Source organism: Sciurus carolinensis, unplaced genomic scaffold, assembly GCF_902686445.1.
Source record: "Sciurus carolinensis unplaced genomic scaffold, mSciCar1.2, whole genome shotgun sequence".
Taxonomy (NCBI): domain Eukaryota; kingdom Metazoa; phylum Chordata; class Mammalia; order Rodentia; family Sciuridae; genus Sciurus; species Sciurus carolinensis.
The window spans coordinates 76570-83836 of NW_025920183.1; the positions used below are offsets into that span (position 1 = coordinate 76570).

The 7267-nt window shown below is 47.0% G+C and overlaps 2 pseudogenes; one reads left to right on the plus strand and one right to left on the minus strand.

The window, feature by feature from the left end:
* Positions 1 to 659: 659 nt before the first annotated feature.
* On the plus strand, positions 660 to 1664 carry LOC124974850 (upstream stimulatory factor 2-like; annotated as a pseudogene).
* A 1063-nt stretch (positions 1665 to 2727) lies between these two features.
* On the minus strand, positions 2728 to 5307 carry LOC124974846 (noelin-like; annotated as a pseudogene).
* Between the last annotated feature and the right edge of the window lie 1960 nt (positions 5308 to 7267).

Below are 7267 nucleotides of genomic sequence, written 5' to 3' on the forward strand. Positions count from 1 at the left end.
ATTGGAAGAATTAATAGATATATTATTTTGGACACCATTAATTAAGGGACCGTGACACTAACAATGCTCATTCATCTAACAAATATTATTTAGAGGACAAACAGTGCGCGGGCTCCCCGGGGGCTGCCCTCCCCCCGCGCGCATCAGCCCCGGGCTTGCACCGCTGGAGCTGCCCACGCGCAGCTCAAATATAGGAGGGGAAAAAAAGGGGGAAAAAAGCGGCAGTGGCTGCAGCAGCGATCCGCCGCCCAATGGATCCAGGCCGGGAGGCGCGCGCTCAAATCAGCGATCTAGGGTAGAGGCGGCGGCCATCCAGAACCGGCCTTGTTAAAATAAGTCGCCGCTGCGGCGGCAGCTGCTCAGGGAAGGAGGCCCGAGGGCCGCGTGCAGCGGGCTGGGGACCGCCGCGCTGAGTCCCGGAGCCTCTGGCAGCCTGGAGTCTGCAGGTGGGCAGAGGCAGAGGCGGTGGCAGCGACATCTCCTCCTCATATGACCCCACTGTTTGTCCCAATGATCAGCGGGAGCAGCTTCCTTGTCTCCTCAGTCCCCTCCTGCAGCGCGGCGTGAGCGCCAGGCTCTGGAACCCCCAACACCCGCGCCTGCCGTCCGCTCCCTCCCTTTCCTCCCCCCGGGGCCCCTCTCCCACTCCCAGCCCCCCTATGGACATGCTGGACCCTGGTCTGGATCCGGCTATCTTGGCCACCGCTGCTGCCTCCACCAGCCAGGACAAGGGACCTGAGGCCAAGGAGGGCATCAAGCCGCAAGAAGGCTGGGACGACCCTGGGGCAGAGAAGCAGATGGGGTGGCCATCGCCAGTGACCACAACATCCAGTACCAGTTCCGCCCAGAGAATAATGGAGGACAGGTGACATACTGCGTAGTCCAGGTGACTGATGGTCAGCTGGACGACCTGGGCGACACAGCTGGTGCCATCAGCATTGAGTCCATGGCTGCCTTTGTGGGGGAGGGGGCGGGAAGCAGGCTGTGACCCAGGTGGGTGTGTAAGGGGCAGCCCAGCACACTGGCCCCACCGCTGCTTCTGTACCCCCAGATCCCGCAGCACCCTTCCCGCTGGCTGTAATCCAAAATCCCAGCAGTGGAGGCTGTCAGTGGAGAGGCCCAGTTTGCCTATTTCCCCGCATCCAGTGTGGGAGATAACACTGCTGTATCCATGCAAACCGCAGACCAGAGCTTGCAGGCTGGAGGCCAGTTCTATGTCATGATGACACCCCAGGATGTGCTGCAGACAGGAACACAGAGGACGATCCCAACCGGACACACCCCTATTCCCCAAAACTCGACGGAACCAGAACACCATGGGATAAGACAAGGAGAGATCAGCACAATGAAGTGGAGCGTAGGCAGAGGGACAAAATCAACTAGATCATCCAACTTTCAAAAATCATTCCAGACTGTAAACGCAGACAACAGCAAGACAGGAGCGAGTAAAGGGGGGATCCTGTCGACTGCCTGCGATTACATCAGGGAGCTATGCCAGACCAATTAGCGCATGCAGGAGACCTTCAGGAAGGCCTAGCGGCTGCAAATAAACAAGCAGCTTCTCTGGCAACAGATAGAGGAGCTGAAGAATGAGAATGCCCCTGCTTTGAGCCCAGCTGCAGCAGCACAACCTGGAGATGGTGGGTGAGAGTACTTGGCGGTGACGCCCGCTCCCACTCTACAGACGCTGCCGGCCTCTGCTGCTCCCTCCCCCAGCCTTTAGCACAGAGAGGGACAGTCGCCTCTCCTCCAGCTACATTTTTCATAGTAGATTTTTAACACAAATGGGGAGGAATAATGCATTTCTGTGGATACATTGCCCACTGACCTCCTCATGTTGGGAATGATACCCCTCCCCATGTGTCTGTAGGTCTCCCCTCCCCTGGCCCTCAACAAGGCCCGGCACTTCTAGTGGTCTCACCTGGAGGTGAGAGGGAGGACAGAGGCCCTTCTGCTTCCCACTTCCTTGGTCTCTAGAGTTTCTGAGACAAGATGCTTATTGGGAAGAGGGAGCCTTGGGGGGGCCATCCTTGGGACCTGGACCTAAGCAGGGAGGTCATGTCCCTCCCCACCTATTGTTTCTGGATCCCTGCTCCCTCTGGGTGTGTGTATGTGTGTGCTCGTGTACATGTGTGCGTGCATGTGTGTTTGTGTGTGTGTGTGTGTTAATTTTCTTTATGGAAAAATGGACAAAAAAATAGAGATATATTTAACTGCAATAAACTGGAGCTTGTGGCCCCTGCATTGTCAAAAAAATATTTACATGTCAACTTTATGCCAGGCAATGCAGGTGATAAAGGTACCATAGTGAACAAAACAGACGTGTTCCCTGCTCTCACAGTTCTTAGAACTCAGTGGTAGAGGTGGCAGATGGTGGAAGGAAGCAGGTCTAGACTTCTGTGAAGAAGTCTTTTTTTTGGGGGGGGTCTTTATTTTTGGTTTAGAATGCAACTTCTTAAGGTTACATGCTTTAAGTCACATACACAAAGTTCTTTTTTTTTCTTTCCTTTTCAAAAAATGCATTGACAAGGGTTCAAACTATCCATGAAATGCATCTAGAGTCACATGCAAAGGAGGATCTTGGTTGGATTCAAGGTGCCTTAGGCATACGGTGCTAAGATTGGAAAGAAACAGTAAAATGCAGGGTGCCAGGTTCTGTCTCTTTCATGGTTACATGGGAGTGGACTTCTTCTTCAGTCACTGTGGCATTGAAAAAACTCTTTTAAGTTAGCCCTTGGACTGCCTAGCCAGGTGCTGCTTGTGACTCTCCTCCATCTGCTTGTACTTGGACTCCAGGTGTTTCATTTGATCCTCCATCTTCTCCACATACTGAATGTCTCTCCAAGTCCTCCTGTCCAAGACTTTGAGTGATTTAGACATTTTCTGCACCTTCTCCAGTAGCTGCCTCAGTTGTTTTGTGCAGGCGTCCTGTGAACACATGGTCTGCTGGGGGGAGACCACTGTGCAGATACATCTACCCTCGCTGTCCTGGGCAGAGCTGTACACCTGCCAGCTTTCCTCAGGGTTGGTGGGCATCATGCTGGTGCTGTGGTCCAGTGTTCCACTGCTGGCCACCGAGAGCTTCGAGGTGTTGAGGCCCACCAGTTAGACCAGGGTCTGGGACATGCAGTTGGTGATCATGGCCATGGTGCTCGGAACAACACCAATCTTGAGCAGCGGCACTGACTTCACGCCTCAAGTCGCCTCCTGTGCCTGAGCTGTGCTGGTGCCGGCTCCAGCTCCTGGGCCTAGACAGCTTCAGGCTGAGGGCACCGGTGGCGGGCAGGGGTGCCCGCCAGCGTCCCCGCGGCCCCTCCACTGGCCGCACGCCCACCCGTTGCCGCCACCACTGCCGCCCTGTGCGCCCCGGCCATCGCAGCGCCCACCCCAGTGCTGGGAGGGTGGCCAACACCTGACTGCTTTGCGTTGCCTGCCCACTGCCCGCTGCCGGCGTGTCCCTCCACACTCCGCCACCAAGAAGGGCTCAGGAAGCCTTCTTGTGTTAAAGACTCATTCCTTTTCCTTCCTGGGTTAGTGTTGAGGATAGCAGAGTTGTATATATTTTGTATTCTAAGATTTATGCAGATTTCAGTGTTAGTGTGTCTTTTCGATTGTGATGTAGTCTTCTGTAAATAGTAGTTAGCCCCCCAGTTACCTAAGATGAAGGTGCATTGGGCAGCTTCTTATGCAGATGTTTTGTCTTTTTTGTTCTTTACAAGCAGGTTCCTTCTAGCAAGGCCTGAGGTAGGGTGATGGATGCCATGACCCTTTCAGTTTGAAGACTTTCTCAATTATACAAATTAGATGGAAGTTTTGTCCTGGTTAAAGAACTTACCAGAAGGTGATGAAGAAAAGCATGAACAGACCTATTTTGGAAGTTCTCACTATAAAAGATGAGAGTAGTGCCGAATTTTATTATAGAAGGCACCAATGTTTGGCAAAAATCTGAAGTGGATAGTGAAGTCCCACAAATATAGGGAAACATGGACTTATGCTGTTCATGGGAAGGAGATCACAGGCATCAGCGAAAAAGGCATGTGAATGTCCGCAGCTTGTGTTGGCATGTAAAGTCAGGTCATGATATAATCCTCGAAAGTGAATTCAGGTTGAGAAGAAAAATAAGGACTGAACCCAGGAGTTCTCTGACTCTAAGAGGTAAGAGAAATAAGGAGGAACCAGCAGAGGAGATGAGAGGAGCAGCATCAAAGGAGGAAGCAAAGTATCAGGGAATGTCCTGATGCCCAGGGGGAAAATGACATGGAGTGATGCTCAAAGGTCTACAAAGAAAATAATGGAAAGTTGACAGTTGGCTTCTAGACATCATTGCTGTTGGTGACTTTTCTTGTCATTTGTGACCTTGACAAGAGCAATTTTTATGGACCAGTGCAATTGAAACTCTGACTGCATTATGTTGAAGAAAAATGAGGAGGAAACTGCAGACTTCAAATACAGACAGATATTTAAATAAAAATTTCTGTAAAGAGAAACAAAGGAAGTACTTGGTGGGGAAAATCAGAGACAAGAGAAGAGATTTCCTTCGGATGGAAAAATGATAGCATAATTATATGATGTTTGAAATGATGTAAACTGATGAGTCAGGACAGAGACAGGAAACTGTTTATAGCAATGGGCTGGTATTTGGTGTTTCAAGCAAAGCACTGGTCTCAGATGGAACTTGGATAATTAAGTGATGTGCAGAAATAAATAGAGTAATGTTGGTGGTAGGTAGATGGGGTGGTGGTAGGCTATGGAAATTCTCTTTTAATTGTGACTTGAAACAGTCCAGTTATCACAACAAAGCTTTTCACTCTTCCTTATCAACCCCAGGCATCCCACCTTATGCCACTTCTAAGATTCCTGTCCTTTGTTGTCTGTTCCCACAAAAGACTCCCTTCCTCTTGTCATCCCCAGCTCTCTTCTTCCTCTCATTCATGTGAAATGGTACCATTAGTCTTCCAGTTTTCCTGATTGCATCTCTCTTTTTCTTTGCCTTGTGTCTGGCCGCCTCTGCTCCTTGTGCAGTCCTCATTACCCAGATATGGATGCCCTCTCCTACAACGAAAATCTCCCTCTCCACAATTACTGTGGTTGTTTATCTTGGCAGCTACAATATTGACAAAGGTGATTCCTTCAGAGTTCTGCCCCCTCAATTCCTTGACCTCTTTTATGCAATGTGTTTTTTCCCCCATCATCCCACCATAGCCACCCCATCATGATCATTACCCAAATCTTGTCATCGATAGCAACCATAGCCCTTTCTGACCTCTGTTTCACATCTTCCAGAATCAGCTTCTTACTCTCCATCATCTTTCTTCAGGGCCTCCATTCATCTGCCATTTCTACCATCTATTGGCCCCTTCAGTCCCTTAATTCTCACTAATTTAGATCTGATGATATGGAATCATAATCACACACATGAAAACACCTTGATGCTATTGTTGTCTCTCCTCTGTCATACTCCTCTGCAAAACTCCACCCTCGTTAAGCCTAAGAATCTATTCCTTCCCTCCTTACACTCAAGCAACTGAACATAAGTGATGAAAATCAAAACATATTGTCTTCTTGGACTTACTTCAGCTTCTGACCACAAATCTCAAATGTGCATGCAACTCTTTGAGACAATTCTGCTATAGTGCATCCTAAGTAAATTGAATTTCCATCTCCCAGAAATGACAGTATCTTCTTTTCAACATCACTTCCTCTTTGCATCTTAGCTTTTGCTCTAACCTCATATTTTAAGAGAAATTAGATACATTCAGATGAGAATGACATCGTCTAAAAATGAAATTTATAAATTCATTTCATTCTCTACTTGTGTACTCTGATGGAAAGATATTCTTATCCTTATATTAAACCAATCTTTGGTTTCATTCTCTTGATTCTCAAGCAGGTTTCTCCTAAAATTCCTCTCTTTCACTATGAACTTCTCTCATTCCACTACTGATAGTCATTTTGATTGTTTCCAGATATTTTTCTTTCTTTCTTCATCAGAATCAATAACACTATGAACTATATAGTGCATTTATGCAAAAGGTTTTCAGTGTAAATAGCTAGGAATGCACTGTGATGGGTAGCAGAATTTGCTTTTGCTGACCTGCATCCATGTTGTTTGGTTCTTCTATGGATACAGACTGTTATTTCAGATTCCTTTGGAAAGTGGATAAGGCCTTTGCATTCTGGCCAATGGAATACAGAACAGAGTGACTCAGAGAGTTATACAGTTGTCCCTTATTGTCTACTGGGAATTGGTTCTAGGATCCCCATGGATACTCAAATCTGCAGAAGCCCAAGTCCCTTACATGGAATGGCATAGGATTTACACATAAATTATTGCACATCTTTCTGTATGCTTTAAATTATCTCTAGGTTACTTATAAAAATTAATACAATATAAATGCTCTATAAATAGCTGTTATACTGTATTGTTTAAGGAACAATGAAAAAAAAGTCTGTACATGTTCAGTTCAGATGCACTTTTTCCAAATGTTTTCCAGCCATAGTTAGTTGAATGCATGAATGTGGAACCTGTAGATACAAAGAGCCAGCTGTATTCATAGCTTTATCCTGGGGGCAAAACACAAGTGTCAAGTTGCTTCTGTTATCTTTGTGCAGGCCTGAAGTAACTTACTACCTTTCTCTTCAGACTAATATTCCCACTAAGAACTTTCCTCAGGGTTCAGTTTGTTTAGAATGTGGTCCTCAAGGTCTGGGAGCGTACCTGATACTAAAACCCACTTAGTGTGTGCAGGGGAGGGAGAGGGAAGTCTGAAGAATCCAGCTCCTTTAATAGCATGCCTTAAATTAATGGTTCCCTTGAATACTGCAGTGTCTCTTTAATGATTTTTTCTTTGTATGATCTGAGCTGTAGTTTTTCTTTCTCATGTTTCTTTTTATATCTAATCCCTTTTACTCTGTTTTAACAATTCTCCAAAAACATCTGACTTGCTATTTACTGCCTTGTGATGGCTAATTTTATGTACTAATTTGGAGGGTGTTCTTGCATGAGATCAGTGGTTAAGTTGGTGAACTTTGAGTAAGTTGATTGCTTTCCCTAAAGTAGATGACTTTGTCTAATCAGTTGAATGCCTGAATAGAGAAGAAAGGCTGGCTTTCTTGGGCAAGAAGAAACTCTCCAGCAGACTGCTTTTCAATGGAACTGCGGTGGCTGTCCTGAATCTCCAACCAGTGACCCACTCTGCAGAGTTTGGACTCCTGATTACATGATCATGCAATCCAGTTCTTTTTAATGGGTCTCTTTCTTTCTCTC